The sequence below is a fragment of the Temnothorax longispinosus genome, chromosome 2 (genome assembly GCF_030848805.1).
Source record: "Temnothorax longispinosus isolate EJ_2023e chromosome 2, Tlon_JGU_v1, whole genome shotgun sequence".
Lineage (NCBI taxonomy): Eukaryota > Metazoa > Arthropoda > Insecta > Hymenoptera > Formicidae > Temnothorax > Temnothorax longispinosus.
This window is the reverse complement of record NC_092359.1, coordinates 7,118,407-7,137,508: the sequence shown is the minus strand read 5'-3', so window position 1 is coordinate 7,137,508 and position 19,102 is coordinate 7,118,407. Positions and strand designations below refer to the sequence as shown.

At 40.2% G+C, this 19,102-nt stretch overlaps 2 protein-coding genes across 6 annotated transcripts in view; one reads left to right on the top strand and one right to left on the bottom strand.

Moving 5' to 3' along the window:
• Eip74ef (Ecdysone-induced protein E74) overlaps positions 1-19,102 on the top strand; it is a 182,553-nt gene that overhangs the window by 865 nt on the left and 162,586 nt on the right. The window contains exons 1-2 of one of the 5 annotated variants that reach the window (XM_071769989.1): positions 14,245-16,186; positions 16,298-16,747. The exons of 1 other annotated variant lie outside the window; for it this stretch is intronic. The gene's annotated coding sequence lies outside the window, so the exon portion shown is untranslated. Of the gene's footprint in view, positions 1-14,243; positions 16,748-19,102 lie in introns of those variants that run through there. 3 more of the 5 variants (XM_071769993.1, XM_071769988.1, XM_071769992.1) reach the window with 3 other exon arrangements.
• Ctr1a (Copper transporter 1A) overlaps positions 1-19,102 on the bottom strand; it is a 55,742-nt gene that overhangs the window by 23,606 nt on the left and 13,034 nt on the right. The window lies entirely within an intron of this gene.

The following is a 19,102-nucleotide window of genomic DNA, read 5'->3' as shown; positions in this document are numbered from 1 at the left end:
GTTAACCGAGAACGGGCCGAAAAGCCGCGCGCGCGCGCCGCGCCCGCGCCGTTTGCGCTTTTAGGCGAAACCGGTGAAATCGGGGCGAAGAGAGGGATCGTTGACCCTCGCGGATCCAGACCGACTAGGACGTCGGCGTGGCGTCGAAAGTTTTGGCCGAAAGTCGCAGAAAAAGCAAGCGTCGACCCGATTTTTTGGCGCCGCTCCTCGCGAGCGCGAGCGAGAGTCGCCCGCGATGGCGTTTTCCCGTGATTAATTTCGATTTCGAATATCCCTCCGCGATATTTTATCTCGCAGTTGTTTGCCCGCGCCCGTGCCGGCCGCGATCGATATCATTAAAAAGTCGTATATATGTACATATTTTAATTTTGGCAGAGCCAAAGTGTATCGTACCGCTACAAATTCTATATCGATACGAATGTAACACATTTGAATAAGACGATATCCTACACAAAATTCCGAACAATCTCTCGGAATATCTGTTTTCCGTAAGTTGTCTCACTATTAACGTATCAACCCTTTGCGGCCTTAATGTCGAGCTGCATTCAACACAGTGCTTTGCGGTAATCTTTTGCTGATATTATAAGCCAGTCAATTTACGGTTTTAAATCGAATTTGAATTCGGAAGCTTAATTTATGTGCCATTTACTAATGAATGGCACATAAATTAAGCTTCTGAATTCAAATTCGATTTAAGCCTCAAATAATCCGTAACTTGACTGGTCTAGGAGTTCTCTAAGCATTCGAACTAATGATAAGTAAGCTCTTTCTTCGGGATTACCATAATTTCTTAATTAATAAAAATTCTTCGATTTATATTAAAACTGTTGAATAGATTAAATCTCGAAGACGAAATATTTCATTTTCTTATACATTTATACAAGTTATATTTAAATTTATATTTAAAAAATAATTTGAAAACCGCAAAGGTTAAATCTATAGCGCCGTAGTTGTTAACTTATATTCGATGCTTCTCTTTCATCACAATATTTTTTTATATCCTCTCAGTATTTTTTCGCCATTAACATTGCCGTTCACGGTCTCGGAAATCCATTTAACGCGCGTACGAGCGACTTCTTGTTTTCCGTGATTTACTATCCATTTTTTTCCCCATTTACGACGCGCTTGGGACAGCTGTCGTTTAACAACTCGCGTGATTAGCCGCGCTTCGCTTTGTAACGGCGTTAGCTTTAATCATCCGAGCGTGCGCCCGCGAGTTATCGCGGAGCGGGAGAAAGTCGTCGGAGGAGCCGAAATTAAAGTCGATTCCGCGTCCAGTACATCGCCGCGAGCTCGCATGGCTGAGTGCTCTAAATGCACGCCGTCGCGGCCGCGTATTTACGGAGCACCGCGGAAATCATAACTTGTAGAACACGCGTGTGCTGTGCATCGCGGCGCGCGCGGTGTATCGCGGAGAAAGTCCCTCTCGGCGTGGCGGATCGTATAGCTATATGCCTCTCGCGAAAAATTATACGAGCGCTCCCTTGTCGCTCTCGTCAAGTTCACGCGAAGGCGCATCGGACGTAATCTCAAATCTGAACGCGACTTTTTTTCCACGGTGGTTGAGAGAGACGCGCTATATGATTAACATATAAATTAGTTACGACGAAATCGCTATTGTGAGAAAAGATGATTGTCGAGGAAATGTTAGAGAAGAGATAGTCGTCGAATATACATTTTGTAGGAGCTGTCCCTAAGGTTTTTGCGGAAATGTCGAGCGCACACGCTTTTTCGTACATCACGCTGATATCGAAAAGTTTATTTTTTTTATAGAAAAATATCATATATGTATATATACTATACAAACTTATAACTTAATATAACTTAAGACATCGTAAAAATTCGGCGATAAGAACGAAACGGCCTGTCAACACCTTATCGCTCGGCTGACATTCCGGCCGTGGTTTCTTTTTCACATTCGCATTCCACTCTTTTTTTCTAAGCATTACGAAAATGTAACGTGACGGGACGTTATGTCGCGTTTCGCAAATAACCTAATGAGTGAGAGAGGTATAGTAGAGAAAGGGGAGGGGGAATAGAGAGAGGGAAAGAGAGAGTGGGCGAGAGGGGATGAAGAGGAGAAAAAGGCTCGAGTTCGAAAAAAAGGAGCACGTGGGGCGAGGGCGAGACTTTTCCGCTTTGCTGCGGATGAAAGGTGCCGCGATTGCAGGGAGGACTGTCGCGCCATTGTTGGGTCCAGGGTACGCGATAGAGAGCGAGCGAGCGGGTAATGCCGTACTCGCTGTTTGCGCCGGCCCTGCGGGGTCTCTGACCGCCCGTCCGCGCCTCTCAACTCGACTCCGCTTGTTGTCCACGCTGCCGCGGCCTACCTATGGCTCGTACGCGGCTCAAGTCGGGTCCTTCTCTCCTTTCCTCTCCCGGTTTTCGACTTTCCACACGCGAGCCCGTATGTGCGGTCGTTTAAAGGAACAAAAAAATCGATGGGCGCGGGGGAAAAGAGAGCGACGATAGCTCATCGCGCTCAACGGAGATGTTCAGCCTTTGTAAGCCTAAAACCCCTAATATCTCCTCCGCTGACGACGTATACGCGAAATTTGTCTCGAACACTACGATTGATAGTCATTGGACAGCGCGAGATTATCGCTGATCAGATTATCCGTATTCAGTATTACGATTAAAAATCCCGTGGCGCGGCATTCTTGCGGATTGCACTGCGAAGTGCCCCGTAATGCTTTCTTTTGCGCCGGTCTTATGCAACGGAGTTGCATCTGCTTCGATGACTTAGTTGCACCTACTTTCTAGATACATGTACGTTTATTTTTTTTTTAACGGCAGAGATAGAAAATACGTTTCTATCGTGATGAAATCTCGGAAGTTCCGAGGAAGGACCATCACCGAGTATTACACGAGTCGAGCGTGAAATAAAATTTTTAAATGCAGTGAATCACTTTTCTATCGAAACTTTCTCTCGGAAATTCTACTCGTTATCACGATATTTAATATGTCAAATAATATTTTTCGTACTTGACATACAGACTAATTAATAGCATCTAATCTCAATGCATAGAAAGACATATACAAGAGAGAGACATTCGATAGTACATCACATATTATACCACACAAGGAATCTCGTATAACTAGGATTAATCATATCTTTGCAGCAATTGATGATGAAAATACTATATAAAGCAAAATTTTTTATTCTTTATACAAGATTATTACAAAAAATAGTGCATGCATATACATATAAAAAAAGCTTAAAAGATATTTCAACTCCAAATTTGTAAATATTACTTTAAATCTACATATACATATAAACTTTTATTTACATTTTTAAAGTTGGAGTATTTTTTAAACAGTGTTTTTTTTTGCACAAATAGTTTTCAAATATCTTGTATATGCGAGTGTATAGAGTATCATTTTTTTACCGATTGCGATCATCTTTCTTAATTAAATAACACAAGATTATATATATAGTTAATTTCATGGCAGAACATTTCATTGATTTACGAAGTACACCAGTTGCTTCTATTCCTACAAAGCGAAACCGTTAGCAATAGTAGCGAAACTATTAATTCCGCGTGTCGGATAGTATAGTCTTCCGCGCACCCCATAATTTCAGAAAATTACCAATTAGTAGTGCAAGCGCGTTATATTCTTCGGCATCGATACATAATCAGTTTGCATGCTTTATTTTTGCATAAACAATCGGTCAGATGCGTGCACGTGCACGTCATTGATCACCAGGACTATAGCCGACCATGTAGTGGGCTTTTCTACTTGTCTGATAATTCGCGCCACTTACTACTAGTCGACCTATACTGTTGTGTAGGTGCGGACGACGGGCGTGGGTAGACTTTCCCGATATAAGAACGTCCTGACCGACAAAACTTGAGAGGCTTAACAATCTCGTCATTGATTTAATACAGTAATACTGAGGTGAAATTTTCAAATGTTGTCCTCGGTATTTCGCAAACCCGGGATATCAAGATCATTATAGACGTACTCTTATTTTATTTAATATAATTTATTGTTTCCTGTATCATCTATCTACATAATATAAGAAAGTAGAAATAAAGTTACAAAAAGAAAATTTTTTCGCGAAATAGAATAAATATATACATATAATATATGTATACTGGAAAGATAATTATGTAATATATAATTTTCATTGAAAGAAATCTTTTCGACAGGTATAAAAATAGCAATTCGCAATTTATTGTTGTATATTTATTTGATATGTTTATATATTGTATATTTTGTGTACACTTCCTTGAAGGATGTCCCATCGCAGTACCTTAATAACGTATTCAGAGAATTAGCTGGAGTCGCGATAACCGATAATGTAACGATAGCTACTAGGGAATGAAATAATCGCGCGAAATCTCGGAGTCACGGGTTTTCTCATCGCGAGCAAAAAGCGCACCTTACGGACACCCGGTATTTTGCGGTGTACGCGCGCACGTGCACCGCGGCGCGCGGCCCCCGTGTACGTGAACGAACGCACACGACGTCGGAGCCAGTGAACCGAGCATTATAGTGCCCTGCAAGAAACGCCGGCTTGGTGCATTGACCGCGGTTGACCACACGTCATCGAATGAATGACGTCACGCGGGCTTCGCTGCACGAAAGCGACGTCACGGTCGGATGCATCCGCGAAGACGCGTACTTTTCGAAAATCTCAAGTCTCGCGAAGCTGCCTTTTTTTCTCTGCCCGTCGCAGAGAACTTCTGCGCTCTGCGCAACGCTCATTATCCTTTAACAGTCCACTGTGTCGTGTTTTTGCTACATCTTTTTTCGCTACATGAAATTTATGCACTTCCTTGAGGCGTTTTTGCAAATTATTTCGCGTTATATAAACAGGATATCCCATAATCACCATGCGATACTTTACTAGCGTATTCCAGAGATTAATTAAGATAGAAAATCCTCATACGAAGTCGTTGAGATTTATACAATAGGTAGCTTCAAATCACAAACAATCAAAGCTGACCATCAACTATTACGTAGAATTTACGTGGCCAAGTCCGTAACTGATAATTTGCTACTAATCTGTTATTTGTTATCAATTTGCACATTTCAGGTGATGTTAATCTTTATCGCTCAGCTGATTTTATTTTCTCCCTCTTATGTGCGGATATTAGGTATACTATATATAAGCTGATACGAAACTTGAACTGTCATATCCAAATTACACAATATTCTTTTCTTAAATAAAACTTTTCAATCAATTGAATTTATATTGTATAATACGAAATGTACGATAATAACAATAATTCGTTGATCGAAATAGTGAGCTCTTCTACTTTAACAAAAGAAAAGAAACGAAATACTTGCGATGCCGTCTATATTCATTGTCACAAATTCATTCATTCGTATTCGTTCGTGCTCTTTGGTCCGGATCTAACTTTACGAGATGTCCATTGTTGAGTTTCCAAGTATCATGCTACGCGAAAATGCGACTTAGGACAACCGAACGAAAACTTAGAGTCGCTTAATGCGACTTTGAATCCTCATTTTTCCCCGCTGCGTAAGCCCCGATTTATCATGGTCGACCGCGGGCTATCCGCGAAGCATGAATAGTTAACGAATGTGCGTAGGAGGATTCCGTGAAATTTCCCTACGACGAGGTCAGCCCGCGCGATGCGCTAACCTGTGCGAGAGCATAATAGCACGGTTATACATAGAGCTCAGTGGTGCCCGGCTGTATCTAACTGCCTACCTTCGCGAGAACGGCCGGCATGAGGAGTTCGTTCCCTCGGACGAGTAAATCAAGTCGCTGGGTCCGCGAGGAGCTGCGAATGCCTCGCGCTCGACAGGGACCGGACGCGCCAAGAATGGATCGATCTTTTTGCAAGATGCCCGTTCCATTCTTGCGCTCGTTCGATCAACACGTTTGTCGTTTTGACGCTGCAAAAAACGAACGCTGCATTTTCGATTATCAAATCGTCCGGGGAAACAACGACCAACTTTAGGCAGATAATTATTGCCTGTTCGCGTCATGTCGTTCGGCTGTTTGCCGTAAACGCCATCAGCAGACGTTCGCTCGTGAACGGTCGGGTCGAGTGCGGGGCTTCGGTTATAAACGATTGCATCGGCCGGCGCGGCGCGCAAAGAGCGGGCTACGAGCTGCGAGAAAGTATCCGGCAACTTTCTCCGGTGGGTTTAGTTTGCACCACGGGTCACCAGGCACGGACATTAAGAACGAACGAACGTTCGCTTACATCGCGATGCAAGCATGAGAGAGTAGCGCAGGTTCTGACCAGCGTTGCACCGCGGGGGAAATTCGAAGTATCCTCTTCTCGACTTCCAATTTTTCCCCATGTCCTCCTACGATGATTTTAACCTTTCCGCGCCCAACGAGATATACGCGTGTCTCGCGAAAATTATACTGTAAACAAGCGTTTTGCGCGTGAAACATTTATAAATAAAATCTATAAAAATTTTATGAAAGGCATTAATTAAAGAAATAGAAAGTACGGGAGTGAATAAAGTTCCTTATTAAAAAAAGACGCGACGCGGAAGGCTGAAATTGAGCTGCGACATCGATGATATTATTTGTCAGTAAAAGTATAATTGTTATCATATTGTAACAATTTCGTGATTAATTAGATTAATACCTAGTCATAATTTGTGTATAATTTTACAATATTTTAACATTTATCTATCAAACAATTCTACTACGTATTGTTCTACTTTTTTATTATACGAATATGAATTAAAGTTATAAAATAAAAATTGAATAACTTGAACGCGCACACGCGAAAGTGAAGATAATGGATATTGGAAGTGAACGTGATAAATTACGTCTGCATACTTTTTTTACGCGAAGAAAGTATTTAGCAATATAGGTATATGAAATGTTGGGTAAGCTATATGAAAAATGTATTTTCCTTCGTCTTATTTATCCAGGTGACTCGAACAGACTTCTAACTATTAATCACGTACATGAGGAATGTATAAGTATTCGATCGAATCCCTGAGGTGTTTACAATTCATCTTTCTTCTAAGGTCGTGCGCATCGTTATGTATATGCGAGGCAAGTCGTTATATATTATACATATACAAGGCAAGGATAACGCGAACCGAAAGGTTTTGCCTTCTCCCTCGTGCGCACACACACAGTCACTCTGTCTCTCCGTTTTTTTCCCCGCCGTGTATTGCCGTGTACCAGCAGGGTTAGGCAATCGATACTAGAAGTCCCGGACTTTTAACATTGGCCCGATTACTGGCCAGTGGCCCCGCGCGCGAATGTCACACTTTTCTGACTCACCGAAATCCCGCGGTGTTAATAACCAAAATGATGCCGTTGCCTGACACTGGCCCACTATCCGTACGTTAACACCAAACCAGGTAGGTCGCGGGCTCGACATCTCTCGAAAAGTGAGAGAACTCGACGCTTTCGGCTTTCGGTTTTCGGAAGGCGAAAAGTGAGAGTGCGCGACTCTTTCGGTTCTCGTCCCTCGCTTCTTTTTTCTCGCACGAGTCGCCCGGCCGCCGCTAACGTTTGCTCAAGATCATGTAATCGATCCTGTCGCTAATCGGCTGTGCACCGGCCCGAAGAACGTTCGACTTCAGTGAAATGTAATTTAATGTCCTACGGCAGTGTTGTGTTCGAACTTTCCCGATAATGGTTCGTGAGATAAATTCGCTAAAATACTTCATTGATAGGACTTAAATAGTATTTCGATGTTTTTTTATGCTGTATTATAAACGAGGATCTGATATTTTTATTATGGAAAGAGGACCGGTTTTCTCTTCACATTAAAATATATATGTAATTTGATTTATTTATTCGAAAAAAGAGAAACGAAGTAAATACAAGTATTTTATATTCTATTTCTCCTAATTTGAAAGTAAATTTTTATTGTGCTATTGTTTATTCATAAATAAATAAATATATATGTATATTTCTATTACGTGTCATAGAATAAAAATAAAAAGGCGTAAATTGGTTTTTATTAATGCTTTTATTTAGACGAAGTATTCATAATCTGTATATATCTATATGGAAAAATTTGCAACATTCGTAAATGCAGAAATATCAGCCAGAATTCGCAACATTGTTCTGTTTTAAGAATTATCAAATCATAATTTCCGGTTATGTTGTAATCAGCAAAATGACAAAATTGTATGTATATTTTTGCGAAATACTCGGAAAATGAGGCACGCATTGCCGATGTAAGCGTAAAGTGGACGAGTTTAAATTACGAACATATACATTTACGTTTAGTAAATAACGACAAATTTGCAGTATACACTTCATACATATGCGCACGCTGGTTTATTGCGCAGTTGCCGCAGTTGAAAAGCTGTAAACTTCGTCATCAAGTAAGACTTTGTTATCCAGAAAATCTCTCGAAAATAAGTCATTTGAATTTAACATAAATTACATTACTCTTTAACATTTGTTTTATAAACAAGTAAAGTAATCAAGTAATCATGCATTGCAGTTCTTTGAATTATACGTGTTACTTCTCACGTGTTTGACTATCGATGTGGAAATTACAACCAAAGCGCGAGTTTCTTTATAGTGGCAAAGTTAAATTATAAATTAAAATAAAAAGGTTAAAGAAACACTATACATATATACATATGCAAATAATCAAGATTAGCATAGTTTATATTTATGTTCAATTTATTGTCGCAAATATTTTTATTTTTGTTAGTTTTAATTTATTCAGTCTTTGGCAAAATTTTATTTAACGATATTGAATTTTATTGAAAATATTTAAGCAACATCTGGATGAATATGTATATGGACATTGAAAGGATTGAGGGCAAGTTTTCTAAATATATTGTGATCGTTCAATTTATGATCGGATGTTTTTATTTTGGCGCGGATTATCACGAATCATATTAATATAAAATCGTTGAAATAATGGTTTCAAAATTTCGATGTAATCGATGAAGATTTGGCACTTTCCCAAAAAATTCTAGATTTAAAACATCACGGTGAAATGTCGTTTTGTCTTCTAATAGAAACTTTACGAACTCATATTTAGTTACTCGTATTTAATATAAGAAGATAACGAACCGTTTTTTTTACATGAAACGGTGTCAAAGATTCAAAAGGTTTAAGTTGTTGTTCCGTTACAACAGAAAAATGGAAATGATATAGTAGTTGTGTACCCCCCTACGGTAATAATACTTAATATCGCTTTACACCGTGCTAGAATCCGTGTTATTTTTATTACTTGCCTGTTATATTTAGATATTCTCACAGCGTCGAACCGTTATGACTTCTTCTCTGCACGCTGCTAAAGAATTGATTTAAGTCACGCGAAGTGCGGAAAGCTTTCGTCGCTTATTATATCGTCGTATAATTGCCCATTCTTCTTATATATGTTTCAACAGAAATCTTGGAATAAATTATTAACACATACATTTTGAAATATATATGTACGTAAATTTTGTACAATTTCTGAACAAGAATAATTTTCACATAGAATGTCTAATCATATAGATTTAGATAGATATGATCTTATGAAAATTTTTGAGGTATAACGGACGATATAATGTAATGAAAACAGTTGTAACATTATTAAAGTTTTACTTATAATAATTGTCAAAATAAATAGCTCTTCGCGCGATTGACGCATTTAACAGTCGTTAGTACATGTAGAATACATTTCTTATGAAAACATTTATGGGTGAGGCATGTATGAACCATTAGAATCTAGCTAGGCTCGTATCGCGTTTACGACTTCGTTTATCCGTGACGCGATAACGACTTTTCATTGGTTTTTAATCACCGAAGCTAACATATTGCCGGATCTACGACGTTTCTCCCCGATAGCATCGGAGTCTTGTCACCTGGCCAGGTGAAAAGGGAGAGTACGATCGAGTTTTGCACGTAAAAGCGCACACCTCACGAGTCGTGTGTTGTTGCGAAGCCTCGTGCATCTCTTTTTACTTTTGATACATATAGATTTATGGTGAAAAAATTCACGTTTTACAGATTTGTCAAGTAGATTATACATATTTCTTTAAAATTTTATTTTTGAGATCAAAAGGACTCCCGTTATTTTTCTGTTCAAATTTTATCCATTTTTCTCCTGTGTACATAAATTATAAGCTTTTACTTACTTCTTTTCTGCCGCGTCACGCGATACATATCGCGTATAAATAATTATCGGGTCGAAGGAGGACAGAGGCATGAGGGGGCGTGGAAGTTACCGAATTTATGGCAGAGCTAGCGGAGAGAGGAGAGACGAATGTGCACTCGCAGTGAAAGTTCGTGTCTCGCTCGCGGGTGATGCGCGATGAAACGCTTCGCGAATACAGTCGTGTGCACTTAAGTACATGTGGTTCGGGCGTGCCGTGGGGTTTAATACTAGCGTAAACTGCATTATCAGGTCGCACGATTCTCTATGCGTCAGCTCCGTTTGTCACGTCGCGTGGAACGACGAGAGAGCAATAAAGAAACGCTCGCTGTTCGGTCATCGCAAATCCTAATATCAGGGCCGAGTTTGAAAGTGACAGGTAGATAAAAAATTTGAAATTTTTTTGCGGGGACCAAAGTCTCATTCTGCAGATATTTTTTTTGCGTAGGTAGATAATTAGTTTTATAAAGAAATAAGTTATATAGATAAACTTTTCTCTACCAATATTTAGATTTAAGTTTGTAATCTTATTATAGTATTTATTTCAAGACAGATATTTTTTAGTAAACTCGTAAATGTCAATTGTTTATCGTTGCTCGTCGTTCATGTCAAACGACGTAAATTATTACTTAAATGATATTTAACAATTTTTAAAGTTTTGTCTCTATGTTTTGTCGTAAAGAAATTTGTACTGAAGTTGAGTTTTATGATAAATTTTATTGCACTTTATAACTGCTTTGAAGGAGAAGGTGTTTCATTGGATACCTATAAAACATTGTCTATGAAGGACATTAAGTTATTTCACGTTGAAATAGTCAAATGTAAATTATAAATTTACAGCTTGCGAGTTTAACGACGGAGTTAAATTGCGTGTGCCTTTGTGCCGGAAAAAATGGTTGCATCATTTTTTCGTGTTGGACAATGAATCTCTCGTGCGAGAGTAACGAGCGAATTCATTTCGCCAAGTTTTTATTATTGATATGTATAGAATATGCGTACGCGATTAAGCATAAAATTGTCGTTTCGAATCGTCAACCAGTTTTATTTTCGCGCTAATTCAAATTTTGGCATTTATAGTATTTTGGTGTTTACACAACATCTGTTCGAGATTGTGTGAAATTTTCTCTCAATCTTTTCGATATTTATATATTTTTATCGATTTTATATTTTTATCAAAGATTAAGTAAATTAAAACTAACATAAGATAATTATAATTTCTAAATTAATAATAATATCAGAATTTAATTCAGTTAAGTAAACAATTTAATTAAGTAAATCTTAATTATTTAGTATGTATATTTTAATAGTACAAGAAAATTAAAACAGTAAATTATGAAACTGGATTTTAAAAGACATCAACAGATAAAGGAACATAGATGTAGATTAATAAACATTTTTAGCTTAATTGTCTCTCATTTTAAACTTGAAAATTGTGTTTATAATTATTATATATAATATATCAAGCAATAAATTTTGCTACCTGAAATTTTGGCTTACAATTAGTAGTACTCATCTTTGGATTGATTACGTCACCGACGAGAGTGACGGATTATACTCCGCGTTCGGACAAGCGCGACGCTGACGGTGTGTTCTTAAAAATAGACGAAAGGAAGTGTCTTGTCTCTCGAGGATGACGGCGAATTTGCTCTCTCAGGGTCGCACATTGCCACCGACCGTACGATTACGAGTACTACTCACGTCTCCCTTCTCTCCCCTTTTTCACGCGTTCTCAAGTTCAGCTCTTTCGACCGCCGAGAGCGGGCCCCCGAATATTTATGTCACGGCGAAGCCGGCTCTTGGGCCTTGGTCGAACGCCGCGGGCGTCCGCTCTCGTGTTCTTTTCGACTCGGATCTTAGAAAGCTTCGTTCCCCAAATCATCGCGAAGGCCGATCAGGGACTTCCTAAACCGAGTGCATGTAACGCCCCTCATGGAACACATTTGTCCTCCGTATAATATATGTAAACTGCAAGGATCTTGAGAAGGTTTGGCTTTTTTTTGCCATACCATGTGTAACTCGATCCATTGCTTAATCCTTCGCCCTTCGTAATTCTTTGCGAAAATCCAAGACGTTAGAATTTCCAAGCAATTAATGCTTAAAAAACGGAAAGCTTTCACAGAACTAAAAGGTTCAGAGAAAATACATAACAAAAATCTCATTTATTTTGTAGTTACTTTAAAACTTTTATTTTAATAAGATTTTAGTATCTAATCTAAAGGCTTGCAAATTTGTGCAGATATTGATTAATTAATCAATTATATATTAAGCTCCTTCTGTCTTGCGACAGCTTTGTGATGTTGAGATACGAGGAACTTATAGCGTTTTTCATTGGCAGAACTGGTGCGCACTCAGTGCACATTAAAGCCGTTTTACACTGATTTAATCTCTAATATTTAAAGTAAAATGCAAATATTTCGACTGATAAAATATCCAGTACATATTTTACCAAATAGTGCAATAAAGAATATTGAGAATTTTATGATTTAACCCGTTTATGTTGAACACTTTACGTTTTTGGTTTGTGTACGACGGCTTTAATGTGCACTGAGTGCGCACCAGTTCTGCCAATGAAAAACGCTATTAGCTATCGACACGCAAAAACGCGCGCAATCACGAAAATCGAAGCGCAGCCGACAAACAAGCCGGAAGCGTTCGACGACCTCGGCGGGAAACCGCGGAAAACACGCGAAAGTCGCGAGACGAGAACGGTTACGCAGCAATCGCGGCAGCCGGTTGAAAGAAAACACTTGCACTTTCGTTAGAAAGTCTCGCGAATCCGCTCCGCCATCCGTGGCAATCGCGTCGGCCACCTGCGCAGTGAACGTCGCACTAATAGCGCCGAGGCGGTCTGTCCGGCCAAACATTGAGTGTCACCACTTGTTTTACCCTTAGCCCTAAGTCCTAAGTACGTTGCGAGGCTACTTGGCTCTGCGCGCGAGACTGCACGCGATAAACTTTTGTAGTTGGTAAATTGCGATTCGAAAAATTTGCCACGATATACGAATAAGTAAATTAAATATCAATTGTCATGTAAAATATATTGTTTGATGAGCGCTTGTGGAGAATGATTTTGCTGACATTCGTGGATGACGGTATTGGAAATGAACGTCATTCAGCAGATCGGCATTGGTTTATTTGACTTCTTATAACAAAGATATTCCGCCTTGGTGATGATGTGGCAATATACAGATAAGAGTTCACTCTGTGGCGGATCAAGTAATAAGCATTAGACGACGATGAGTGACAACTAATAGGACGGAGCGGAAATAATTTTATAAATTATATTTGAGTATGGGGCTTTTACGTAAAAACTATCAAGTGAGTCCATGTTGGGATTGAAACTCTTAAAGTACGTAAATTTTTTTTTCTCTATATGGAATTGTAACCTGTGTTACGAAAATAATTTAATATAATATAAACTTTAATTCAATAAAGCAACCATTCAAGTTTCGTTATTAATAATAATATAAATCTTTGAATCTTAAAATATATTTATACGCAAATAGATAAGTGACAGTAATAGACATAGAGGCTATCTATTTTGTTTTCAATTCTCTATGTTACTTTAAAAGACTTTAAAAGACGAACTTTTTTATGACATAAACATCATGTTAGGATTATCTTTTCATCTTGAAACAATTCAAACTGACATTTCTGTTGTTTTAAATGTCCTTTTTAAATGAAAAACCGTCCAGCGGCAATGCGCATTAGACGTCGAGTCCGGTAAAAATCAGCAAATCGCGTCATACGTCATGAACGTCGGCGTGACTACAAACGATCATTAATTACTCTTTAATCTAACGTTCACAGACGCATCGTATTATTAGCGATATGTGATAACGAGTTGATAGCGTCGCGCTGCGTAGCCATGAGAATTTCCTAATTCCAAAACAATCGTTGTTTCTTGCTGCTGCGTTTTTGCAAAAAAAAATTGGAAAACGTGTCGTGCAACTTGCAAAAACGACGTACAGGAAATTGAATATTTCAACGTGAATTTGCAAAATAGCAAAATTTGTCGACAAAAATACCAGATATATGTAAATCTCTCTTTCTGTCTTTCTTTAAAAGCCGAATGTAGCTGTCGCATTATTTAACTCGTCGCAAACAATGCAAGGGTAAAACGCACGAGACTTTTGAATGCACTTTAAATCGCTACATAAAGTCCACCACAAATGGCAAACGAATTAATCCAGAGTCCGTTTTCAAGATATTTCTCGATCTGGATCTGGTCTGTATCTCGGAATCTCTGTTTTACGATACTTTCGAAACGAACAGCTCGGACAAACGTGAATCGAAAGTTGGTGTCATAAAAAAAGACGACGGTTTAGATGGCGAAAACACATGTCAGGCACGTCTTCTTGCGTTACGCCGCGCCGGGTGCATTCTCGTACACAGGCTCACGAAGCTACGTGTGGTTGTGTGCCACGTCATGCATTATGCGCACGTTATCTAGTCGAAATATAGAACGTATTTTACATACGCGGAATACCCTTTCGCGGGCGACACGCGAAAACCCAGCGCACGTGTTTCGTGTGCTTCTGGCACGCTTTTTGGGATAGGATTGATAGGAATGCGTCATCGCGAATGCCGCGCTTGCCCTGCCTGTCGGCCTCTCTCGCGCGACGAAAATAATACCAGTGTCACGTAAAAACGCGACTAATGGCAAGATTATTACAACTTAATTACGAAACTGTCGCGATAAGGCTGAACGATTATATCTCGGAATTTCCGCGTACTATTATGGCTACATTTTGATATTTACTATCAGCAACTGTCAGTGCTGAAAATCTATAGTATACATGACGTAAAATATTTAAAAAGAAAAATAGATTTTCAGTACTGACAGTGAATATCGGAATGCAGCCTTCATCTAACCGTAATTTCCTCGATTAATTCGATTTTCAGGGCGATTTTTTTTGTCGAACATATCGTTGTTTTCTCAGTTTCCGACTTTCTACATCGGAATATGCATGAACATATTGATATGATAACCAAGAACATTGAGATTTGGCCGTAGCCTTGATAGCGAGGCAGCCGTGAGCACGCATTTCGTTGGACTAACGAAGGCATTAAGTAATTAGACGGCAAGAGAAACGAAGGATGGATATATATGTGATTTTCGATGCGCGGAATCGAACGGTCGCCACTCGGCTCGTGCCGACGTGCCCGCGTCGCGCACCCACACACCAACACACCCACACACGCACGCGTGTTGTGCTGTCGCACGTGTGTATATAGCGCGCGCGGACTCGATGGCCGTGGCTATGGCCTTACGATTCTCTCCTTCCTCCTCGTCTCTCCGTTCCCTCCCGCCCCTCCACCGTATCGGAATCGCGCGCGCAGCGCAGCGTATTCATCGTGCGCGCGAGAGGTGGTGGGAGCGAGAGAGCCGGAGCAGCTCGCGGTGGTGGTGACGGAGACGGCGAGGTGGCTGCGGGTAGCGGGGAGCGACGGAGGACGAACGGACGAGCGGACGCGGGCGAGAGAAAGAGAGAGGGAGAGTGTCGCGAGCGTGTCTAACCTAGGATAGCGGCGTTTAGTAATAGTGGCGGCTAGGCTAGGCTAGGCAAACCGAGAACCGAGACTCGCCGTTCGCGCGTCGCGCTACCTCGCGCTCAGTGTTCCGCGCGCGCGCTCCTCGACCGAGGCTCCTGTCCTGTCCTCTCTCTCTGGTGCGCGTCTCGTAACACGCGGCGCCTAAGGATCGTGCTCTTCTTCATCGTCGAAAAAAGAAAACAAAAAAGTAGTGCGAAAGAGATAAGAGAGCAAAAGAACGGTTTCGCCTATTTACGCGCTCCGCGAGAGCGGCGTAAGGAGAACGAGGGAGGAAGAGTTGAAAGAAACTATCGGTGAATGTGTTATCTCCAAGTTTGACCAGGGACACGTGCAGGATCAATTAGCATTTGTGCGGAATATGGTACGGGATAAAGCAGCGTTAGTGGTAGAATTCAGAGATACGTAATCGCCGTGCAAACTCACTTAGTATTAGACATATCGAGGCGAAGAAAGGTGACAGAAGAGAGTGAGAAGTTTCCTTGGACTGCCATACTTTTAGGAGGCACGCGTGTGACAGTGTTTAACTTGGACCAAATCACTCGCACCTCGACCATTCGATCGAAGTAAACTTTAGTTTTTTCTTCCATTTTCGGTGATTTAAAACATTTTAAGAGATTGAGCTCCATTGACGGCTGTTGTATTATCGAACTTTTCGTACTCCGTGTTATTTTTAGAAGCACGTGATACCGTTCGTCGGAGTGTCATACGGAATTTTTTCGATTCACGTGATCTTTTCAAGAGTCGAGATCCGTAAACGATAGTGTCGTTGCTCCTTTTTGGTGAAACATCGAAAGAGATATAAAGAGAGACAGAAAACGTGCGTTTGTACGTGCGTAGGTGCCCCTGTGGCCGCGTGCGTGCATCGTGCACGCGCGTGATGCAAGTCACGTGGACTGTCGCAATTCGCGCTTAGTAAATAATCGCGGCGGATCGGCGTCCGTTCGCGCGCATCGGAAGAAAAAATCGTCGCGAGGGTGGGAAGACTCGCGGAGCGAGGAAGGGAACGTTGCCTCGGTGGGTGCAGTGAGTGCGGAAGGAATCAGGTGTCGGGAAACAGGCCCCGGAGACGTTGGTGCTTCACTTCCTTCTTCCTGAGTTCCGCGTGTAGCAAGACGAAACGGCAGGTAAGGGGCTTCTTTAGCGTTTAGGTTTTATGTCAAGTAATTTTGACACAAAGTTAGGAAAAATGTCCAGACACCGATAATTTTCGATTTACGAAATGCGATTGAGAGATTTTTTTTTCGTGAACGCAGAGGTAAATTGCGAATTCGCGCTAATTTTAGTTAACCTTTACTTTGATAAGATTTTAATTTGGAGAACTGAATTATAACGTTGTATAGGAAAAGCGGAAAACAGAGAGTTTAGTAACATTTTGTAAAAATTTCACGTTAAATGTCAATAATTATAGCAAGGAATTTGAACTTAAAGTTTTAGCTTTTATTTTCAGCAAATATGATAGTTGTTATTTATCTTTTATTCACAGTGCTTCGTATATTATTATATCTTGGAAATTTTGTTATTTTTAAACTTGGTATTTTTTGATAATGTTTAAAGGCAAATTGACTTTAAATTAGGGAATTTGTCACTAAAATTTAATAATCGGGCAATTGCTAACAATACTTATTATCCAGTCTTAGGCACAATACTTAATAAAGTCGAACTTACACATGAGGTTCTTCTCTTTTTTATAATAAAAAATATAGATTAAATACTTTTTAAATCAGGTTGCGAGTATTTAAAAGACGATGCTTACGAGAATCTACGCTTATCTTATATTATTAACATAAAATGTAAGGCCATTTAATATAAAAATACAGCTCATCGTAATAACTTTATCCAAATTACAAAACAGAGTAATTAAAGCTAAAGAATCAAGGCGCGCTTTTCAAATGATTCGTTCATTAAGGAATCGTAGCTGCCGGCCAACGGCCCTCAGAATTCGTATCCTCGGACAAAAGTTTAAGCTGCGCGAGTGGCCGTGACAGTTACAAACCGACGGTTCTTCGCCCACGCGAGACGCGCCGCTCGCGTGCGTGGGACACGCGCGTTGCGCTTGTAGGCACGCCGCGGATTAGCAAAAGAAGGCCGGTCGCGGCGATTTAGAGGCGATGCGACGAGGCGATCGAACGATCGGACCATGCGTTACTTAATAAGCTTTTACTGAAGCCGAGTGAAAAGCAAACGGCCACGAGGCTTGCTCGCGAAAATAAACGACTCTTTTATCCGCTTATAATCGCATACAATCGAGGAAGTGATTGCGAGCATTATGTATCGGCACGCTGCAAAAAAAAAAAAAAACCGATTTACGTAGAAATCACCGGAATTGACTTGGTTGTACATTTATTTCGTCGGCGCAATGTTTTGTCCCGGGAGGTACAAATTCAATTTAATCGGGCGTCGCTATCATAAGTATATAACTAGTAAATATATACTTGAATTATATTTGAATTAAAAAATGTGGTATAAATTCCCGCACGAACGACGAGAACTCACGGAACTCTCGCGCACCCGCTCGCGCGATTTTCGTGCTCGAGACGCAAACGTCGCAAACTATATTTTATACAAGTATTTTCAGCCTAGGCCAACTTTCGGCCCTCAAGCGATCCCCCCTTCTCGGTTTGCTTGCGGCGTTTGCGGTTGGCTTAAACGCAGAAAACTTGTATGCTCTTTGTTATAGTTAAGAGGTTCATAATAAATTGGGATACACTCATCTTTTTTTTATTTCAACAGTTAATTTAGAAAATTTATAGAATTACTTAAAATTTTATAAGTTTGCTATATTGGTAAATTGGGTAAATTGAAAAAATTTCTTTTTTACCAGATAATCAGAGCATCAAACTTAATTCGTGAAGATGAAGACTCATATCAGTTTGAAGAAAAATACTGTTTTGATTATCGTTATTTCGTGAAAGGAGAACGCTTTTGCATGTCGCCTTCATGTTGCAATAATGACGTAATTTTTTATTACGTTATTACAACTTAGAGCAACGAGAAGTTCCATCTGTTATTGGTAAAGATCGTTTTAAAGGAATTTTAATCCGTTACATAATTATTGCGTTAGTTGTGCGTTAGTACGGGCAATGTAATACACATTCTCTGTTCTACTCTCTCAGTCCTCACACTCTCTCGTTCCTCGAGCGATTACGTGGCGACCTTCGTGGCGCCCAGGGCCGAGGGCCAAAACCGATGTATACGTTCGATAAATATTACGACGGCGCGCGGCGCGCGGCGCGCGGCGCGCACCATAAGGGCCCCGTATACATGCGAGAGTCCTTGCGACCATGTGGACGCACCGTCACGGTCGACTCCGGAAGATTAAATATTGGCTTGTGTAAAATCATTCCCAAAGTTCCGAATATGGGAGAGAATTGCAAAGCAGTAAAATGCGAGGTAAAATGCAGCAAAAGCAAAAACTCATTTGATGGGAATAAAAAAAATTGAAAGTCTGAAAATGTTAATAAAAGATTTGAAAAAATATT